Source organism: Ambystoma mexicanum, chromosome 13, assembly GCF_040938575.1.
Source record: "Ambystoma mexicanum isolate Mex_15411 chromosome 13, UKY_AmexF1_1, whole genome shotgun sequence".
Taxonomy (NCBI): Eukaryota; Metazoa; Chordata; class Amphibia; order Caudata; family Ambystomatidae; genus Ambystoma; species Ambystoma mexicanum.
Genome location: NC_090938.1, coordinates 773,893,590 through 773,917,476, shown reverse-complemented (window position 1 = coordinate 773,917,476; position 23,887 = coordinate 773,893,590).

The window sequence follows — 23,887 nt, the reverse complement described above, 5'->3', positions numbered from 1 at the left end:
TACACTTCTGCCTGGGTCACTTTATACCAGGACTTCCACTTTCACTTCTGCCTGGGTAACTTTATACCAGGACTCCCACTTCCTCTTCTGCCTGGGTCACTTTATACCAGGATTTCCACTTCCACTTCTGCCTGGGTCACATTATACCAGGACTTCCACTTCCACTTCCTCTTCTGCCTGGGTCACTTTATACCAGGACTTCCACTTCTGTCTGGGTCACTTTATACCAGGACTTCCACTTCCTCTTCCTCTTCTGCCTGGGTCACATTATACTAGGATTTCCACTTCCTCTTCTGCCTGGGTCACTTTATACCAGGACTTACACTTCCTCTTCCTCTTCTGCCTGGGTCACTTTATACTAGGACTTCCACTTCCTCTTCCTCTTCTGCCTGGGTCACTTTATACCAGGACTTCCACTTCCTCATCTGCCTGGGCCACTTTATACCAGGACTTCCACTTCCTCTTCCTCTTCTGGCTGGGTCACTTTATACCAGGACTTCCATTTCCACTTCCATTTCTGCCTGGGTCACTTTATACCAGGACTTCCACTTCCTCATCTGCATGGGCCACTTTATACCAGGACTTCCTCTTATGCCTGGGTCACTTTATACCAGGACTTGCACTTTTGCCTGGGTCAGTTTATACCATCACTTCCACTTCTGCCTGGGTCACTTTATACCAGGACTTCCACTTCCACTTCCTCTTCTGCCTGGGTCGCTTTATACCAGGACTTCCACTTCCTCATCTGCCTGGGTCACTTTATACCAGGACTTCCACATCCACTTCCACTTCTGCCTGGGTCACTTTATACCAGGACTTCCTCTTATGCCTGGGTCACTTTATACCAGGACTTCCACTTCCACTTCTGCCTGGGTAACTTTATACCAGGACTCCCACTTCCTCTTCTGCCTGGGTCACTTTATACCAGGACTTCCACTTCTGTCTGGGTCACTTTATACCAGGACTTCCACTTCCTCTTCCTCTTCTGCCTGGGTCACTTTATACTAGGACTTCCACTTCCTCATCTGCCTGGGCCACTTTATAACAGGACTTCCACTTCCACTTCTGCCTGGGTCACTTTATACTAGGACTTCCACTTCCTCTTCTGCCTGGGTCACTTTATAAAAGGACTTCCACTTCCACTTCTGCCTGGGTCACTTTATACCAGGACTTCCACTTCCTCTTCTGCCTGGGTCACTTTATACCAGGACTTCCACTTCCACTTCTGCCTGTGTCACTTCTGCCTGGGTCACTTTATACCAGGACTTCCATTTCCTCTTCTGCCTGGGTCACTTTATACACTGACTTCCACTTCCACTTCAGCCTGGGTCACTCTATACCAGGACTTCCACTTCCTCTTCTGCCTGGGTCAATTTATACCAGGAATTCCACTTCCACTTCTGCCCGGGTCACTTTATACCAGGACTTCCACTTCTGCCTGGGTCACTTTACACGAGGACTTCCACTTCCAATTCTGCCGGGGTCACATTATACCAGGACTTCCACTTCCAATTCTGCCTGGGTCACTTTATACCAGGACTTCCACTTCTTCCTGGGTCACTTTATACCAGGACTTCCACTTCCTCTTCTACCTGGGTCACTTTATACCAGAATGTCCACTTCTGCCTGGGTCACTTTATACCAGGACTTCCACTTCCTCTTCTGTCTGGGTCACTTTATACCAGGACTTCCACTTCCTCTTCTGTCTGGGTCACTTTATACCAGAACGTCCACTTCCACTTCTGTCTGGGTCACTTTATACCAGGACTTCCACTTCCTCTTCTGTCTGGGTCACTTTATACCAGGACTTCCACTTCCTCTTTTGTCTGGGTCACTTTATACCAGGACTTCCACTTCCTCTTCTTCCTGGGTCACTTTATACCAGGACTTCCACTTCCTCTTCTGTCTGGGTCACTTTATACCAGGACTTCCACTTCCTCTTCTGTCTGGGTCACTTTATACCATGACTTCCACTTCCTCTTCTTCCTGGGTCACTTTATACCAGGACTTCCACTTCCTCTTCTTCCTGGGTCACTTTATACCAGGACTTCCACTTCCTCTTCTTCCTGGGTCATTTTATACCAGGTCTTCCAATTCCTCTTCTGTCTGGGTCACTTTATACCAGGACTTCCACTTCCTCTTCTGTCTGCGTCACTTTATACCAGGACTTCCACTTCCTCTTCTGTCTGGGTCACTTTATACCAGGACTTCCACTTCCTCTTCTGTCTGGGTCACTTTATACCATGACTTCCACTTCCTCTTCTTCTTGGGTCACTTTATACCAGGACTTCCACTTCCTCTTCTTCCTGGGTCACTTTATACCAGGACTTCCACTTCCTCTTCTTCCTGGGTCATTTTATACCAGGACTTCCACTTCCTCTTCTGTCTGGGTCACTTTATACCAGGACTTCCACTTCCTCTTCCTCTTCTGGCTGGGTCACTTTATACCAGGACTTCCACTTCCTCATCTGCATGGGCCACTTTATACCAGGACTTCCTCTTATGCCTGGGTCACTTTATACCAGGACTTGCACTTTCACCTGGGTCACTTTATACCATCACTTCCACTTCTGCCTGGGTCACTTTATACCAGGACTCCTACTTCCTCTTCTGTTTGGGTCACTTTATATCAGGACTCCTACTTCCTCTTCTGCCTGGGTCACTTTATACCAGGACTTCCACTTCCACTTCTGCCTCGGTCACTTTATACCAGGACTTCCACTTCCTCTTCTGCCTGGTTCACTTTATACCAGGACTTCCACTTCCTCTTCTGCCTGGTTCACTTTATACCAGGAATTCACTTCCACTTCTGCCTGGGTCACCTTATACCAGGACTTCACTCAATCTTCTGCCTGGGTCACTTTATACCAGGACTTCCACTTCCACTTCTGCCTCGGTCACTTTATACCAGGACTTCCACTTCCTCTTCTGCCTGGTTCACTTTATACCAGGACTTCCACTTCCACTTCTGTCTGGGTCACTTTATACCAGAACTTCCACTTCCACTTCAGCCTGGGTCACTCTATACCAGGACTTCCACTTCCTCTTCTGCCTGGGTCAATTTATACCAGGACTCCTACTTCCTCTTCTGCCTGGGTCACTTTATACCAGGACTCCTACTTCCTCTTCTGTTTGGGTCACTTTATACCAGGACTCCTACTTCCTCTTCTGCCTGGGTCACTTTATACCAGGACTTCCACTTCCACTTCTGCCTCGGTCACTTTATACCAGGACTTCCACTTCCTCTTCTGCCTGGTTCACTTTATACCAGGACTTCCACTTCCTCTTCTGCCTGGTTCACTTTATACCAGGAATTCACTTCCACTTCTGCCTGGGTCACCTTATACCAGGACTTCACTTCCTCTTCTGCCTGGGTCACTTTATACCAGGACTTCCACTTCTGCCTGGGTCACTTTATACCAGGAATTCACTTCCACTTCTGCCTGGGTCACCTTATGCCAGGACTTCCACTATCACTTCTGCCTGGGTCACTTTACCGGAGGACTTCCACTTCCAATTCTGCCTGGGTCACTTTATACCAGGACTTCCACTATCACTTCTGCCTGGGTCACTTTACACGAGGACTTCCACTTCCAATTCTGCCTGGGTCACTTTATACCAGGACTTCCACTTCTTCCTGGGTCACTTTATACCAGGACTTCCACTTCCTCTTCTGCCTGGGTCACTTTATACCAGAACGTCCACTTCCACTTCTATCTGAGTCACTTTATGCCAGGACTTCCACTTCTGTATGGGTTACTTTATACCAGGACTTCCACTTCCACTTCTGCCTAGGTCACTTTATACCAGGACTTCCACTTCCACTTCTGCCTGGGTCACTTTATACCAGGACTTCCACTTCCACTTCTGCCCGGGTCACTTTATACCAGGACTTCCACTTACACTTCTGCCTGGGTCACTTTATACCAGGACTTCCACTTCCACTTCTGCCTGGGTAACTTTATACCAGGACTCCCACTTCCTCTTCTGCCTGGGTCACTTTATACCAGGATTTCCACTTCCACTTCTGCCTGGGTCACATTATACGAGGACTTCCACTTCCACTTCCTCTTCTGCCTGGGTCACTTTATACCAGGACTTCCACTTCTGTCTGGGTCACTTTATACCTGGACTTCCACTTCCTCTTCCTCTTCTGCCTGGGTCACTTTATACTAGGACTTCCTCTTCCTCTTCTGCCTGGGTCACTTTATACTAGGACTTCCACTTCCTCTTCCTCTTCTGCCTGGGTCACTTTATACCAGGACTTCCACTTCCTCATCTGCCTGGGCCACTTTATACCAGGACTTCCACTTCCTCTTCCTCTTCTGGCTGGGTCACTTTATACCAGGACTTCCACTTCCTCATCTGCATGGGCCACTTTATACCAGGACTTCCTCTTATGCCTGGGTCACTTTATACCAGGACTTGCACTTTCACCTGGGTCACTTTATACCATCACTTCCACTTCTGCCTGGGTCACTTTATACCAGGACTCCTACTTCCTCTTCTGTTTGGGTCACTTTATACCAGGACTCCTACTTCCTCTTCTGCCTGGGTCACTTTATACCAGGACTTCCACTTCCACTTCTGCCTCGGTCACTTTATACCAGGACTTCCACTTCCTCTTCTGCCTTGGTCACTTTATACCAGGACTTCCACTTCTGCCTCGGTCACTTTATACCAGGACTTCCACTTCCTCTTCTGCCTGGTTCACTTTATACCAGGACTTCCACTTCCTCTTCTGCCTGGTTCACTTTATACCAGGAATTCACTTCCACTTCTGCCTGGGTCACCTTATAAAAGGACTTCACTTCCTCTTCTGCCTGGGTCACTATATACCAGGACTTCCACTTCTGCCTGGGTCACTTTATACCAGGAATTCACTTCCACTTCTGCCTGGGTAACTTTATACCAGGACTCCCACTTCCTCTTCTGCCTGGGTCACTTTATGCCAGGACTTCCACTTCCACTTCTGCCTGGGTCACTTTATACCAGGACTTCCACTTCCACTTCTGCCTGGGTCACTTTATACCAGGACTTCACTTCCTCTTCTGCCTGGGTCACTTTATACCAGGACTTCCACTTCTGCCTGGGTCACTTTATACCAGGAATTCACTTCCACTTCTGCTTGGGTCACCTTATACCAGGACTTCACTTCCTCTTCTGCCTGGGTCACTTTATACCAGGACTTCCTCCACTTCTGTCTGGGTCACTTTATACCAGGACTTCTACTTGCACTTCTGCCTGGGTCACTTTATACCAGGACTTCCACTTCCTCTTCTGCCTGGGTCACTTTATACCAGGACTTCCACTTACACGTCTGCCTGGGTCACTTTATACCAGGACTTCCACTTCCACTTCTGCCTGGGTAACTTTATACCAGGACTCCCACTTCCTCTTCTGCCTGGGTCACTTTATACCAGGATTTCCACTTCCACTTCTGCCTGGGTCACATTATATCAGGACTTCCACTTCCACTTCCTCTTCTGCCTGGGTCACTTTATACCAGGACTCCCACTTCCTCTTCTGCCTGGGTCACTTTATACCAGGACTTCCACTTCCTCTTCCTCTTCTGCCTGGGTCACTTTATACCAGGACTTCCACTTCCACTTCCTCTTCTGCCTGGGTCACTTTATACCAGGACTTCCACTTCCTCATCTGCCTGGGCCACTTTATACCAGGACTTCCACTTCCTCTTCCTCTTCTGGCTGGGTCACTTGATACCATGACTTCCACTTCCTCTTCTTCCTGGGTCACTTTATACCATGACTTCCTCTTCTGTCTGGGTCACTTTATACCAGGACTTCCACTTCCTCTTCTGTCTGGGTCACTTTATACCATGACTTCCACTTCCTCTTCTTCCTAGGTCACTTTATACCAGGACTTCCACTTCCTCTTCCTCTTCTGGCTGGGTCACTTTATACCAGGACTTCACTTCCACTTCCTCTTCTGCCTGGGTCGCTTTATGCCAGGACTTCTACTTCCTCATCTGCCTGGGTCACTTTATACCAGGACTTCCACTTCCACTTCTGCCTGGGTCACTTTATACCAGGACTTCCTCTTATGCCTGTGTCACTTTATACCAGGACTTCCACTTCCACTTCTGCCTGGGTAACTTTATACCAGGACTCCCACTTCCTCTTCGGCCTGGGTCACTTTATACCAGGACTTCCACTTCTGTCTGGGTCACTTTATACCAGGACTTCCACTTCCACTTCTGCCTGGGTCACTTTATACCAGGACTTCCACTTCCACTTCTGCCTGGGTCACTTTATACCAGGACTGCCACTTCCACTTCTGCCTGGGTCACTTTATACCAGGATTTCACTTCCACTTCCACTTCTGCCTGTGTCACTTTATACCAGGACTTCCACTTCCACTTCTGCCTGGGTAACTTTATACCAGGACTCCCACTTCCTCTTCGGCCTGGGTCACTTTATACCAGGACTTCCACTTCTGTCTGGGTCACTTTATACCAGGACTTCCACTTCCACTTCTGCCTGGGTCACTTTATACCAGGACTTCCACTTCCACTTCTGCCTGGGTCACTTTATACCAGGACTGCCACTTCCACTTCTGCCTGGGTCACTTTATACCAGGATTTCACTTCCACTTCCACTTCTGCCTGGGTCACTTTATACCAGGACTTCCACTTCCACTTCTGTCTGGGTCACTTTATACCAGGACTTCCACTTCCACTTCTGCCTGGGTCACTTTATACCAGGATTTCACTTCCACTTCCACTTCTGCCTGTGTCACTTCTGCCTGGGTCACTTTATACCAGGACTTCCACTTCCTCTTCTGCCTGGGTCACTTTATACACTGACTTCCACTTCCACTTCCTCGTCTGCCTGGGTCACTTTGTACCAGGACTTCCACTTCCACTTCAGCCTGGGTCATTCTATACTAGGACTTCCACTTCCTCTTCTGCCTGGGTCAATTTATACCAGGAATTCCACTTCCACTTCCACTTCTGCCTGGGTCACTTAATACCAGGACTTCCACTTCCACTTCTGCCTGGGTCACTTTATAGCAGGACTTCCACTTCCACTTCTGCCTGGGTCACTTTACATGAGGACTTCCACTTCCAATTCTGCCGGGGTCACATTATACCAGGACTTCCACTTCCACTTCTGCCTGGGTCACTTTACACGAGGACTTCCACTTCCAATTCTGCCTGGGTCACTTTATACCAGGACTTCCACTTCCACTTCTGCCTGGGTCACTTTACACGAGGACTTCCACTTCCAATTCTGCCTGGGTCACTTTATACCAGGACTTCCACTTCTTCCTGGGTCACTTTATACAAGGACTTCCACTTCCTCTTCTGCCTGGGTCACTTTATACCAGAACGAACACTTCTGCCTGGGTCACTTTATACCAGGACTTCCACTTCCTCTTCTGTCTGGGTCACTTTATACCAGAACGTCCACTTCCACTTCTATCTAAGTCACTTTATGCCAGGACTTCCACTTCTGTCTGGGTCACTTTATACCAGGACTTCCACTTCCACTTCTGCCTGGGTCACTTTATACCAGGACTTCCACTTCCACTTCTGCCCGGGTCACTTTATACCAGGACTTCCACTTCCACTTCTGCCCGGGTCACTTTATACCAGGACTTCCACTTACACTTCTGCCTGGGTCACTTTATACCAGGACTTCCACTTTCACTTCTGCCTGGGTAACTTTATACCAGGACTCCCACTTCCTCTTCTGCCTGGGTCACTTTATACCAGGATTTCCACTTCCACTTCTGCCTGGGTCACATTATACCAGGACTTCCACTTCCACTTCCTCTTCTGCCTGGGTCACTTTATACCAGGACTTCCACTTCTGTCTGGGTCACTTTATACCAGGACTTCCACTTCCTCTTCCTCTTCTGCCTGGGTCACATTATACTAGGATTTCCACTTCCTCTTCTGCCTGGGTCACTTTATACCAGGACTTACACTTCCTCTTCCTCTTCTGCCTGGGTCACTTTATACTAGGACTTCCACTTCCTCTTCCTCTTCTGCCTGGGTCACTTTATACCAGGACTTCCACTTCCTCATCTGCCTGGGCCACTTTATACCAGGACTTCCACTTCCTCTTCCTCTTCTGGCTGGGTCACTTTATACCAGGACTTCCATTTCCACTTCCATTTCTGCCTGGGTCACTTTATACCAGGACTTCCACTTCCTCATCTGCATGGGCCACTTTATACCAGGACTTCCTCTTATGCCTGGGTCACTTTATACCAGGACTTGCACTTTTGCCTGGGTCACTTTATACCATCACTTCCACTTCTGCCTGGGTCACTTTATACCAGGACTTCCACTTCCACTTCCTCTTCTGCCTGGGTCGCTTTATACCAGGACTTCCACTTCCTCATCTGCCTGGGTCACTTTATACCAGGACTTCCACATCCACTTCCACTTCTGCCTGGGTCACTTTATACCAGGACTTCCTCTTATGCCTGGGTCACTTTATACCAGGACTTCCACTTCCACTTCTGCCTGGGTAACTTTATACCAGGACTCCCACTTCCTCTTCTGCCTGGGTCACTTTATACCAGGACTTCCACTTCTGTCTGGGTCACTTTATACCAGGACTTCCACTTCCTCGTCCTCTTCTGCCTGGGTCACTTTATACTAGGACTTCCACTTCCTCATCTGCCTGGGCCACTTTATAACAGGACTTCCACTTCCACTTCTGCCTGGGTCACTTTATACTAGGACTTCCACTTCCTCTTCTGCCTGGGTCACTTTATAAAAGGACTTCCACTTCCACTTCTGCCTGGGTCACTTTATACCAGGACTTCCACTTCCTCTTCTGCCTGGGTCACTTTATACCAGGACTTCCACTTCCACTTCTGCCTGTGTCACTTCTGCCTGGGTCACTTTATACCAGGACTTCCATTTCCTCTTCTGCCTGGGTCACTTTATACACTGACTTCCACTTCCACTTCAGCCTGGGTCACTCTATACCAGGACTTCCACTTCCTCTTCTGCCTGGGTCAATTTATACCAGGAATTCCACTTCCACTTCTGCCCGGGTCACTTTATACCAGGACTTCCACTTCTGCCTGGGTCACTTTACACGAGGACTTCCACTTCCAATTCTGCCGGGGTCACATTATACCAGGACTTCCACTTCCAATTCTGCCTGGGTCACTTTATACCAGGACTTCCACTTCTTCCTGGGTCACTTTATACCAGGACTTCCACTTCCTCTTCTACCTGGGTCATTTTATACCAGAATGTCCACTTCTGCCTGGGTCACTTTATACCAGGACTTCCACTTCCTCTTCTGTCTGGGTCACTTTATACCAGGACTTCCACTTCCTCTTCTGTCTGGGTCACTTTATACCAGAACGTCCACTTCCACTTCTGTCTGGGTCACTTTATACCAGGACTTCCACTTCCTCTTCTGTCTGGGTCACTTTATACCAGGACTTCCACTTCCTCTTTTGTCTGGGTCACTTTATACCAGGACTTCCACTTCCTCTTCTTCCTGGGTCACTTTATACCAGGACTTCCACTTCCTCTTCTGTCTGGGTCACTTTATACCAGGACTTCCACTTCCTCTTCTGTCTGGGTCACTTTATACCATGACTTCCACTTCCTCTTCTTCCTGGGTCACTTTATACCAGGACTTCCACTTCCTCTTCTTCCTGGGTCACTTTATACCAGGACTTCCACTTCCTCTTCTTCCTGGGTCATTTTATACCAGGTCTTCCAATTCCTCTTCTGTCTGGGTCACTTTATACCAGGACTTCCACTTCCTCTTCTGTCTGCGTCACTTTATACCAGGACTTCCACTTCCTCTTCTGTCTGGGTCACTTTATACCAGGACTTCCACTTCCTCTTCTGTCTGGGTCACTTTATACCATGACTTCCACTTCCTCTTCTTCTTGGGTCACTTTATACCAGGACTTCCACTTCCTCTTCTTCCTGGGTCACTTTATACCAGGACTTCCACTTCCTCTTCTTCCTGGGTCATTTTATACCAGGACTTCCACTTCCTCTTCTGTCTGGGTCACTTTATACCAGGACTTCCACTTCCTCTTCCTCTTCTGGCTGGGTCACTTTATACCAGGACTTCCACTTCCTCATCTGCATGGGCCACTTTATACCAGGACTTCCTCTTATGCCTGGGTCACTTTATACCAGGACTTGCACTTTCACCTGGGTCACTTTATACCATCACTTCCACTTCTGCCTGGGTCACTTTATACCAGGACTCCTACTTCCTCTTCTGTTTGGGTCACTTTATATCAGGACTCCTACTTCCTCTTCTGCCTGGGTCACTTTATACCAGGACTTCCACTTCCACTTCTGCCTCGGTCACTTTATACCAGGACTTCCACTTCCTCTTCTGCCTGGTTCACTTTATACCAGGACTTCCACTTCCTCTTCTGCCTGGTTCACTTTATACCAGGAATTCACTTCCACTTCTGCCTGGGTCACCTTATACCAGGACTTCACTCAATCTTCTGCCTGGGTCACTTTATACCAGGACTTCCACTTCCACTTCTGCCTCGGTCACTTTATACCAGGACTTCCACTTCCTCTTCTGCCTGGTTCACTTTATACCAGGACTTCCACTTCCACTTCTGTCTGGGTCACTTTATACCAGAACTTCCACTTCCACTTCAGCCTGGGTCACTCTATACCAGGACTTCCACTTCCTCTTCTGCCTGGGTCAATTTATACCAGGACTCCTACTTCCTCTTCTGCCTGGGTCACTTTATACCAGGACTCCTACTTCCTCTTCTGTTTGGGTCACTTTATACCAGGACTCCTACTTCCTCTTCTGCCTGGGTCACTTTATACCAGGACTTCCACTTCCACTTCTGCCTCGGTCACTTTATACCAGGACTTCCACTTCCTCTTCTGCCTGGTTCACTTTATACCAGGACTTCCACTTCCTCTTCTGCCTGGTTCACTTTATACCAGGAATTCACTTCCACTTCTGCCTGGGTCACCTTATACCAGGACTTCACTTCCTCTTCTGCCTGGGTCACTTTATACCAGGACTTCCACTTCTGCCTGGGTCACTTTATACCAGGAATTCACTTCCACTTCTGCCTGGGTCACCTTATGCCAGGACTTCCACTATCACTTCTGCCTGGGTCACTTTACCGGAGGACTTCCACTTCCAATTCTGCCTGGGTCACTTTATACCAGGACTTCCACTATCACTTCTGCCTGGGTCACTTTACACGAGGACTTCCACTTCCAATTCTGCCTGGGTCACTTTATACCAGGACTTCCACTTCTTCCTGGGTGACTTTATACCAGGACTTCCACTTCCTCTTCTGCCTGGGTCACTTTATACCAGAACGTCCACTTCCACTTCTATCTGAGTCACTTTATGCCAGGACTTCCACTTCTGTATGGGTTACTTTATACCAGGACTTCCACTTCCACTTCTGCCTAGGTCACTTTATACCAGGACTTCCACTTCCACTTCTGCCTGGGTCACTTTATACCAGGACTTCCACTTCCACTTCTGCCCGGGTCACTTTATACCAGGACTTCCACTTACACTTCTGCCTGGGTCACTTTATACCAGGACTTCCACTTCCACTTCTGCCTGGGTAACTTTATACCAGGACTCCCACTTCCTCTTCTGCCTGGGTCACTTTATACCAGGATTTCCACTTCCACTTCTGCCTGGGTCACATTATACGAGGACTTCCACTTCCACTTCCTCTTCTGCCTGGGTCACTTTATACCAGGACTTCCACTTCTGTCTGGGTCACTTTATACCTGGACTTCCACTTCCTCTTCCTCTTCTGCCTGGGTCACTTTATACTAGGACTTCCTCTTCCTCTTCTGCCTGGGTCACTTTATACTAGGACTTCCACTTCCTCTTCCTCTTCTGCCTGGGTCACTTTATACCAGGACTTCCACTTCCTCATCTGCCTGGGCCACTTTATACCAGGACTTCCACTTCCTCTTCCTCTTCTGGCTGGGTCACTTTATACCAGGACTTCCACTTCCTCATCTGCATGGGCCACTTTATACCAGGACTTCCTCTTATGCCTGGGTCACTTTATACCAGGACTTGCACTTTCACCTGGGTCACTTTATACCATCACTTCCACTTCTGCCTGGGTCACTTTATACCAGGACTCCTACTTCCTCTTCTGTTTGGGTCACTTTATACCAGGACTCCTACTTCCTCTTCTGCCTGGGTCACTTTATACCAGGACTTCCACTTCCACTTCTGCCTCGGTCACTTTATACCAGGACTTCCACTTCCTCTTCTGCCTGGTTCACTTTATACCAGGACTTCCACTTCCTCTTCTGCCTGGTTCACTTTATACCAGGAATTCACTTCCACTTCTGCCTGGGTCACCTTATACCAGGACTTCACTCAATCTTCTGCCTGGGTCACTTTATACCAGGACTTCCACTTCCACTTCTGCCTCGGTCACTTTATACCAGGACTTCCACTTCCTCTTCTGCCTGGTTCACTTTATACCAGGACTTCCACTTCCACTTCTGTCTGGGTCACTTTATACCAGAACTTCCACTTCCACTTCAGCCTGGGTCACTCTATACCAGGACTTCCACTTCCTCTTCTGCCTGGGTCAATTTATACCAGGACTCCTACTTCCTCTTCTGCCTGGGTCACTTTATACCAGGACTCCTACTTCCTCTTCTGTTTGGGTCACTTTATACCAGGACTCCTACTTCCTCTTCTGCCTGGGTCACTTTATACCAGGACTTCCACTTCCACTTCTGCCTCGGTCACTTTATACCAGGACTTCCACTTCCTCTTCTGCCTGGTTCACTTTATACCAGGACTTCCACTTCCTCTTCTGCCTGGTTCACTTTATACCAGGAATTCACTTCCACTTCTGCCTGGGTCACCTTATACCAGGACTTCACTTCCTCTTCTGCCTGGGTCACTTTATACCAGGACTTCCACTTCTGCCTGGGTCACTTTATACCAGGAATTCACTTCCACTTCTGCCTGGGTCACCTTATGCCAGGACTTCCACTATCACTTCTGCCTGGGTCACTTTACCGGAGGACTTCCACTTCCAATTCTGCCTGGGTCACTTTATACCAGGACTTCCACTATCACTTCTGCCTGGGTCACTTTACACGAGGACTTCCACTTCCAATTCTGCCTGGGTCACTTTATACCAGGACTTCCACTTCTTCCTGGGTCACTTTATACCAGGACTTCCACTTCCTCTTCTGCCTGGGTCACTTTATACCAGAACGTCCACTTCCACTTCTATCTGAGTCACTTTATGCCAGGACTTCCACTTCTGTATGGGTTACTTTATACCAGGACTTCCACTTCCACTTCTGCCTAGGTCACTTTATACCAGGACTTCCACTTCCACTTCTGCCTGGGTCACTTTATACCAGGACTTCCACTTCCACTTCTGCCCGGGTCACTTTATACCAGGACTTCCACTTACACTTCTGCCTGGGTCACTTTATACCAGGACTTCCACTTCCACTTCTGCCTGGGTAACTTTATACCAGGACTCCCACTTCCTCTTCTGCCTGGGTCACTTTATACCAGGATTTCCACTTCCACTTCTGCCTGGGTCACATTATACGAGGACTTCCACTTCCACTTCCTCTTCTGCCTGGGTCACTTTATACCAGGACTTCCACTTCTGTCTGGGTCACTTTATACCTGGACTTCCACTTCCTCTTCCTCTTCTGCCTGGGTCACTTTATACTAGGACTTCCTCTTCCTCTTCTGCCTGGGTCACTTTATACTAGGACTTCCACTTCCTCTTCCTCTTCTGCCTGGGTCACTTTATACCAGGACTTCCACTTCCTCATCTGCCTGGGCCACTTTATACCAGGACTTCCACTTCCTCTTCCTCTTCTGGCTGGGTCACTTTATACCAGGACTTCCACTTCCTCATCTGCATGGGCCACTTTATACCAGGACTTCCTCTTATGCCTGGGTCACTTTATACCAGGACTTGCACTTTCACCTGGGTCACTTTATACCATCACTTCCACTTCTGCCTGGGTCACTTTATACCAGGACTCCTACTTCCTCTTCTGTTTGGGTCACTTTATACCAGGACTCCTACTTCCTCTTCTGCCTGGGTCACTTTATACCAGGACTTCCACTTCCACTTCTGCCTCGGTCACTTTATACCAGGACTTCCACTTCCTCTTCTGCCTTGGTCACTTTATACCAGGACTTCCACTTCTGCCTCGGTCACTTTATACCAGGACTTCCACTTCCTCTTCTGCCTGGTTCACTTTATACCAGGACTTCCACTTCCTCTTCTGCCTGGTTCACTTTATACCAGGAATTCACTTCCACTTCTGCCTGGGTCACCTTATAAAAGGACTTCACTTCCTCTTCTGCCTGGGTCACTATATACCAGGACTTCCACTTCTGCCTGGGTCACTTTATACCAGGAATTCACTTCCACTTCTGCCTGGGTAACTTTATACCAGGACTCCCACTTCCTCTTCTGCCTGGGTCACTTTATGCCAGGACTTCCACTTCCACTTCTGCCTGGGTCACTTTATACCAGGACTTCCACTTCCACTTCTGCCTGGGTCACTTTATACCAGGACTTCACTTCCTCTTCTGCCTGGGTCACTTTATACCAGGACTTCCACTTCTGCCTGGGTCACTTTATACCAGGAATTCACTTCCACTTCTGCTTGGGTCACCTTATACCAGGACTTCACTTCCTCTTCTGCCTGGGTCACTTTATACCAGGACTTCCTCCACTTCTGTCTGGGTCACTTTATACCAGGACTTCTACTTGCACTTCTGCCTGGGTCACTTTATACCAGGACTTCCACTTCCTCTTCTGCCTGGGTCACTTTATACCAGGACTTCCACTTACACGTCTGCCTGGGTCACTTTATACCAGGACTTCCACTTCCACTTCTGCCTGGGTAACTTTATACCAGGACTCCCACTTCCTCTTCTGCCTGGGTCACTTTATACCAGGATTTCCACTTCCACTTCTGCCTGGGTCACATTATATCAGGACTTCCACTTCCACTTCCTCTTCTGCCTGGGTCACTTTATACCAGGACTCCCACTTCCTCTTCTGCCTGGGTCACTTTATACCAGGACTTCCACTTCCTCTTCCTCTTCTGCCTGGGTCACTTTATACCAGGACTTCCACTTCCACTTCCTCTTCTGCCTGGGTCACTTTATACCAGGACTTCCACTTCCTCATCTGCCTGGGCCACTTTATACCAGGACTTCCACTTCCTCTTCCTCTTCTGGCTGGGTCACTTGATACCATGACTTCCACTTCCTCTTCTTCCTGGGTCACTTTATACCATGACTTCCTCTTCTGTCTGGGTCACTTTATACCAGGACTTCCACTTCCTCTTCTGTCTGGGTCACTTTATACCATGACTTCCACTTCCTCTTCTTCCTAGGTCACTTTATACCAGGACTTCCACTTCCTCTTCCTCTTCTGGCTGGGTCACTTTATACCAGGACTTCACTTCCACTTCCTCTTCTGCCTGGGTCGCTTTATGCCAGGACTTCTACTTCCTCATCTGCCTGGGTCACTTTATACCAGGACTTCCACTTCCACTTCTGCCTGGGTCACTTTATACCAGGACTTCCTCTTATGCCTGTGTCACTTTATACCAGGACTTCCACTTCCACTTCTGCCTGGGTAACTTTATACCAGGACTCCCACTTCCTCTTCGGCCTGGGTCACTTTATACCAGGACTTCCACTTCTGTCTGGGTCACTTTATACCAGGACTTCCACTTCCACTTCTGCCTGGGTCACTTTATACCAGGACTTCCACTTCCACTTCTGCCTGGGTCACTTTATACCAGGACTGCCACTTCCACTTCTGCCTGGGTCACTTTATACCAGGATTTCACTTCCACTTCCACTTCTGCCTGTGTCACTTTATACCAGGACTTCCACTTCCACTTCTGCCTGGGTAACTTTATACCAGGACTCCCACTTCCTCTTCGGCCTGGGTCACTTTATACCAGGACTTCCACTTCTGTCTGGGTCACTTTATACCAGGACTTCCACTTCCACTTCTGCCTGGGTCACTTTATACCAGGACTTCCACTTCCACTTCTGCCTGGGTCACTTTATACCAGGACTGCCACTTCCACTTCTGCCTGGGTCACTTTATACCAGGATTTCACTTCCACTTCCACTTCTGCCTGGGTCACTTTATACCAGGACTTCCACTTCCACTTCTGTCTGGGTCACTTTATACCAGGACTTCCACTTCCACTTCTGCCTGGGTCACTTTATACCAGGATTTCACTTCCACTTCCACTTCTGCCTGTGTCACTTCTGCCTGGGTCACTTTATACCAGGACTTCCACTTCCTCTTCTGCCTGGGTCACTTTATACACTGACTTCCACTTCCACTTCCTCGTCTGCCTGGGTCACTTTGTACCAGGACTTCCACTTCCACTTCAGCCTGGGTCATTCTATACTAGGACTTCCACTTCCTCTTCTGCCTGGGTCAATTTATACCAGGAATTCCACTTCCACTTCCACTTCTGCCTGGGTCACTTAATACCAGGACTTCCACTTCCACTTCTGCCTGGGTCACTTTATAGCAGGACTTCCACTTCCACTTCTGCCTGGGTCACTTTACATGAGGACTTCCACTTCCAATTCTGCCGGGGTCACATTATACCAGGACTTCCACTTCCACTTCTGCCTGGGTCACTTTACACGAGGACTTCCACTTCCAATTCTGCCTGGGTCACTTTATACCAGGACTTCCACTTCCACTTCTGCCTGGGTCACTTTACACGAGGACTTCCACTTCCAATTCTGCCTGGGTCACTTTATACCAGGACTTCCACTTCTTCCAGGGTCACTTTATACAAGGACTTCCACTTCCTCTTCTGCCTGGGTCACTTTATACCAGAACGAACACTTCTGCCTGGGTCACTTTATACCAGGACTTCCACTTCCTCTTCTGTCTGGGTCACTTTATACCAGAACGTCCACTTCCACTTCTATCTAAGTCACTTTATGCCAGGACTTCCACTTCTGTCTGGGTCACTTTATACCAGGACTTCCACTTCCACTTCTGCCTGGGTCACTTTATACCAGGACTTCCACTTCCACTTCTGCCCGGGTCACTTTATACCAGGACTTCCACTTCCACTTCTGCCCGGGTCACTTTATACCAGGACTTCCACTTACACTTCTGCCTGGGTCACTTTATACCAGGACTTCCACTTTCACTTCTGCCTGGGTAACTTTATACCAGGACTCCCACTTCCTCTTCTGCCTGGGTCACTTTATACCAGGATTTCCACTTCCACTTCTGCCTGGGTCACATTATACCAGGACTTCCACTTCCACTTCCTCTTCTGCCTGGGTCACTTTATACCAGGACTTCCACTTCTGTCTGGGTCACTTTATACCAGGACTTCCACTTCCTCTTCCTCTTCTGCCTGGGTCACATTATACTAGGATTTCCACTTCCTCTTCTGCCTGGGTCACTTTATACCAGGACTTACACTTCCTCTTCCTCTTCTGCCTGGGTCACTTTATACTAGGACTTCCACTTCCTCTTCCTCTTCTGCCTGGGTCACTTTATACCAGGACTTCCACTTCCTCATCTGCCTGGGCCACTTTATACCAGGACTTCCACTTCCTCTTCCTCTTCTGGCTGGGTCACTTTATACCAGGACTTCCATTTCCACTTCCATTTCTGCCTGGGTCACTTTATACCAGGACTTCCACTTCCTCATCTGCATGGGCCACTTTATACCAGGACTTCCTCTTATGCCTGGGTCACTTTATACCAGGACTTGCACTTTTGCCTGGGTCACTTTATACCATCACTTCCACTTCTGCCTGGGTCACTTTATACCAGGACTTCCACTTCCACTTCCTCTTCTGCCTGGGTCGCTTTATACCAGGACTTCCACTTCCTCATCTGCCTGGGTCACTTTATACCAGGACTTCCACATCCACTTCCACTTCTGCCTGGGTCACTTTATACCAGGACTTCCTCTTATGCCTGGGTCACTTTATACCAGGACTTCCACTTCCACTTCTGCCTGGGTAACTTTATACCAGGACTCCCACTTCCTCTTCTGCCTGGGTCACTTTATACCAGGACTTCCACTTCTGTCTGGGTCACTTTATACCAGGACTTCCACTTCCTCTTCCTCTTCTGCCTGGGTCACTTTATACTAGGACTTCCACTTCCTCATCTGCCTGGGCCACTTTATAACAGGACTTCCACTTCCACTTCTGCCTGGGTCACTTTATACTAGGACTTCCACTTCCTCTTCTGCCTGGGTCACTTTATAAAAGGACTTCCACTTCCACTTCTGCCTGGGTCACTTTATACCAGGACTTCCACTTCCTCTTCTGCCTGGGTCACTTTATACCAGGACTTCCACTTCCACTTCTGCCTGTGTCACTTCTGCCTGGGTCACTTTATACCAGGACTTCCATTTCCTCTTCTGCCTGGGTCACTTTATACACTGACTTCCACTTCCACTTCAGCCTGGGTCACTCTATACCAGGACTTCCACTTCCTCTTCTGCCTGGGTCAATTTATACCAGGAATTCCACTTCCACTTCTGCCCGGGTCACTTTATACCAGGACTTCCACTTCTGCCTGGGTCACTTTACACGAGGACTTCCACTTCCAATTCTGCCGGGGTCACATTATACCAGGACTTCCACTTCCAATTCTGCCTGGGTCACTTTATACCAGGACTTCCACTTCTTCCTGGGTCACTTTATACCAGGACTTCCACTTCCTCTTCTACCTGGGTCACTTTATACCAGAATGTCCACTTCTGCCTGGGTCACTTTATACCAGGACTTCCACTTCCTCTTCTGTCTGGGTCACTTTATACCAGGACTTCCACTTCCTCTTCTGTCTGGGTCACTTTATACCAGAACGTCCACTTCCACTTCTGTCTGGGTCACTTTATACCAGGACTTCCACTTCCTCTTCTGTCTGGGTCACTTTATACCAGGACTTCCACTTCCTCTTTTGTCTGGGTCACTTTATACCAGGACTTCCACTTCCTCTTCTTCCTGGGTCACTTTATACCAGGACTTCCACTTCCTCTTCTGTCTGGGTCACTTTATACCAGGACTTCCACTTCCTCTTCTGTCTGGGTCACTTTATACCATGACTTCCACTTCCTCTTCTTCCTGGGTCACTTTATACCAGGACTTCCACTTCCTCTTCTTCCTGGGTCACTTTATACCAGGACTTCCACTTCCTCTTCTTCCTGGGTCATTTTATACCAGGTCTTCCAATTCCTCTTCTGTCTGGGTCACTTTATACCAGGACTTCCACTTCCTCTTCTGTCTGCGTCACTTTATACCAGGACTTCCACTTCCTCTTCTGTCTGGGTCACTTTATACCAGGACTTCCACTTCCTCTTCTGTCTGGGTCACTTTATACCATGACTTCCACTTCCTCTTCTTCTTGGGTCACTTTATACCAGGACTTCCACTTCCTCTTCTTCCTGGGTCACTTTATACCAGGACTTCCACTTCCTCTTCTTCCTGGGTCATTTTATACCAGGACTTCCACTTCCTCTTCTGTCTGGGTCACTTTATACCAGGACTTCCACTTCCTCTTCCTCTTCTGGCTGGGTCACTTTATACCAGGACTTCCACTTCCTCATCTGCATGGGCCACTTTATACCAGGACTTCCTCTTATGCCTGGGTCACTTTATACCAGGACTTGCACTTTCACCTGGGTCACTTTATACCATCACTTCCACTTCTGCCTGGGTCACTTTATACCAGGACTCCTACTTCCTCTTCTGTTTGGGTCACTTTATATCAGGACTCCTACTTCCTCTTCTGCCTGGGTCACTTTATACCAGGACTTCCACTTCCACTTCTGCCTCGGTCACTTTATACCAGGACTTCCACTTCCTCTTCTGCCTGGTTCACTTTATACCAGGACTTCCACTTCCTCTTCTGCCTGGTTCACTTTATACCAGGAATTCACTTCCACTTCTGCCTGGGTCACCTTATACCAGGACTTCACTCAATCTTCTGCCTGGGTCACTTTATACCAGGACTTCCACTTCCACTTCTGCCTCGGTCACTTTATACCAGGACTTCCACTTCCTCTTCTGCCTGGTTCACTTTATACCAGGACTTCCACTTCCACTTCTGTCTGGGTCACTTTATACCAGAACTTCCACTTCCACTTCAGCCTGGGTCACTCTATACCAGGACTTCCACTTCCTCTTCTGCCTGGGTCAATTTATACCAGGACTCCTACTTCCTCTTCTGCCTGGGTCACTTTATACCAGGACTCCTACTTCCTCTTCTGTTTGGGTCACTTTATACCAGGACTCCTACTTCCTCTTCTGCCTGGGTCACTTTATACCAGGACTTCCACTTCCACTTCTGCCTCGGTCACTTTATACCAGGACTTCCACTTCCTCTTCTGCCTGGTTCACTTTATACCAGGACTTCCACTTCCTCTTCTGCCTGGTTCACTTTATACCAGGAATTCACTTCCACTTCTGCCTGGGTCACCTTATACCAGGACTTCACTTCCTCTTCTGCCTGGGTCACTTTATACCAGGACTTCCACTTCTGCCTGGGTCACTTTATACCAGGAATTCACTTCCACTTCTGCCTGGGTCACCTTATGCCAGGACTTCCACTATCACTTCTGCCTGGGTCACTTTACCGGAGGACTTCCACTTCCAATTCTGCCTGGGTCACTTTATACCAGGACTTCCACTATCACTTCTGCCTGGGTCACTTTACACGAGGACTTCCACTTCCAATTCTGCCTGGGTCACTTTATACCAGGACTTCCACTTCTTCCTGGGTCACTTTATACCAGGACTTCCACTTCCTCTTCTGCCTGGGTCACTTTATACCAGAACGTCCACTTCCACTTCTATCTGAGTCACTTTATGCCAGGACTTCCACTTCTGTATGGGTTACTTTATACCAGGACTTCCACTTCCACTTCTGCCTAGGTCACTTTATACCAGGACTTCCACTTCCACTTCTGCCTGGGTCACTTTATACCAGGACTTCCACTTCCACTTCTGCCCGGGTCACTTTATACCAGGACTTCCACTTACACTTCTGCCTGGGTCACTTTATACCAGGACTTCCACTTCCACTTCTGCCTGGGTAACTTTATACCAGGACTCCCACTTCCTCTTCTGCCTGGGTCACTTTATACCAGGATTTCCACTTCCACTTCTGCCTGGGTCACATTATACGAGGACTTCCACTTCCACTTCCTCTTCTGCCTGGGTCACTTTATACCAGGACTTCCACTTCTGTCTGGGTCACTTTATACCTGGACTTCCACTTCCTCTTCCTCTTCTGCCTGGGTCACTTTATACTAGGACTTCCTCTTCCTCTTCTGCCTGGGTCACTTTATACTAGGACTTCCACTTCCTCTTCCTCTTCTGCCTGGGTCACTTTATACCAGGACTTCCACTTCCTCATCTGCCTGGGCCACTTTATACCAGGACTTCCACTTCCTCTTCCTCTTCTGGCTGGGTCACTTTATACCAGGACTTCCACTTCCTCATCTGCATGGGCCACTTTATACCAGGACTTCCTCTTATGCCTGGGTCACTTTATACCAGGACTTGCACTTTCACCTGGGTCACTTTATACCATCACTTCCACTTCTGCCTGGGTCACTTTATACCAGGACTCCTACTTCCTCTTCTGTTTGGGTCACTTTATACCAGGACTCCTACTTCCTCTTCTGCCTGGGTCACTTTATACCAGGACTTCCACTTCCACTTCTGCCTCGGTCACTTTATACCAGGACTTCCACTTCCTCTTCTGCCTGGTTCACTTTATACCAGGACTTCCACTTCCTCTTCTGCCTGGTTCACTTTATACCAGGAATTCACTTCCACTTCTGCCTGGGTCACCTTATACCAGGACTTCACTCAATCTTCTGCCTGGGTCACTTTATACCAGGACTTCCACTTCCACTTCTGCCTCGGTCACTTTATACCAGGACTTCCACTTCCTCTTCTGCCTGGTTCACTTTATACCAGGACTTCCACTTCCTCATCTGCCTGGGCCACTTTATACCAGGACTTCCACTTCCTCTTCCTCTTCTGGCTGGGTCACTTTATACCAGGACTTCCACTTCCTCATCTGCATGGGCCACTTTATACCAGGACTTCCTCTTATGCCTGGGTCACTTTATACCAGGACTTGCACTTTCACCTGGGTCACTTTATACCATCACTTCCACTTCTGCCTGGGTCACTTTATACCAGGACTCCTACTTCCTCTTCTGTTTGGGTCACTTTATACCAGGACTCCTACTTCCTCTTCTGCCTGGGTCACTTTATACCAGGACTTCCACTTCCACTTCTGCCTCGGTCACTTTATACCAGGACTTCCACTTCCTCTTCTGCCTGGTTCACTTTATACCAGGACTTCCACTTCCTCGTCTGCCTGGTTCACTTTATACCAGGAATTCACTTCCACTTCTGCCTGGGTCACCTTATACCAGGACTTCACTCAATCTTCTGCCTGGGTCACTTTATACCAGGACTTCCACTTCCACTTCTACCTCGGTCACTTTATACCAGGACTTCCACTTCCTCTTCTGCCTGGTTCACTTTATACCAGGACTTCCACTTCCACTTCTGTCTGGGTCACTTTATACCAGAACTTCCACTTCCACTTCAGCCTGGGTCACTCTATACCCGGACTTCCACTTCCTCTTCTGCCTGGGTCAATTTATACCACGACTCCTACTTCCTCTTCTGCCTGGGTCACTTTATACCAGGACTCCTACTTCCTCTTCTGTTTGGGTCACTTTATACCAGGACTCCTACTTCCTCTTCTGCCTGGGTCACTTTATACCAGGACTTCCACTTCCACTTCTGCCTCGGTCACTTTATACCAGGACTTCCACTTCCTCTTCTGCCTGGTTCACTTTATACCAGGACTTCCACTTCCTCTTCTGCCTGGTTCACTTTATACCAGGAATTCACTTCCACTTCTGCCTGGGTCACCTTATACCAGGACTTCACTTCCTCTTCTGCCTGGGTCACTTTATACCAGGACTTCCACTTCTGCCTGGGTCACTTTATACCAGGAATTCACTTCCACTTCTGCCTGGGTAACTTTATACCAGGACTCCCACTTCCTCTTCTGCCTGGGTCACTTTATGCCAGGACTTCCACTTCCACTTCTGCCTGGGTCACTTTATACCAGGACTTCCACTTCCACTTCCTCTTCGGCCTGGGTCACTTTATACCAGGACTTCCACTTCCACTTCTGCCTGGGTCACTTTATACCAGGACTTCACTTCCTCTTCTGCCTGGGTCACTTTATACCAGGGCTTCCACTTCTGCCTGGGTCACTTTATACCAGGAATTCACTTCCACTTCTGCCTGGGTCACCTTATACCAGGACTTCACTTCCTCTTCTGCCTGGGTCACTTTATACCAGGACTTCCTCCACTTCTGTCTGGGTCACTTTATACCAGGACTTCCACTTCTGCCTGGGTCACTTTATACCAGGACTTCCACTTCCACTTCCTCTTCTGCCTGGGTCACTTTATACAAGGACTTCCACTTACACGTCTGCCTGGGTCACTTTATACCAGGACTTCCACTTCCACTTCTGCCTGGGTAACTTTATACCAGGACTCCCACTTCCTCTTCTGCCTGGGTCACTTTATACCAGGACTTCCACTTCCACTTCTGCCTGGGTCACTTTATACCAGGACTTCCACTTCCACTTCTGCCTGGGCCACTTTATACCAGGACTTCCATTTCATCTTCTGCCTGGGTCACTTTATACCAGGACTTCCACTTCCACTTCTGCCTGGGTCACTTTATACCAGGACTTCCACTTCCACTTCTGCCTGGGTCACTTTATACCAGGACTTCCACTTCCACTTCTGCCTGGGTTACTTTAT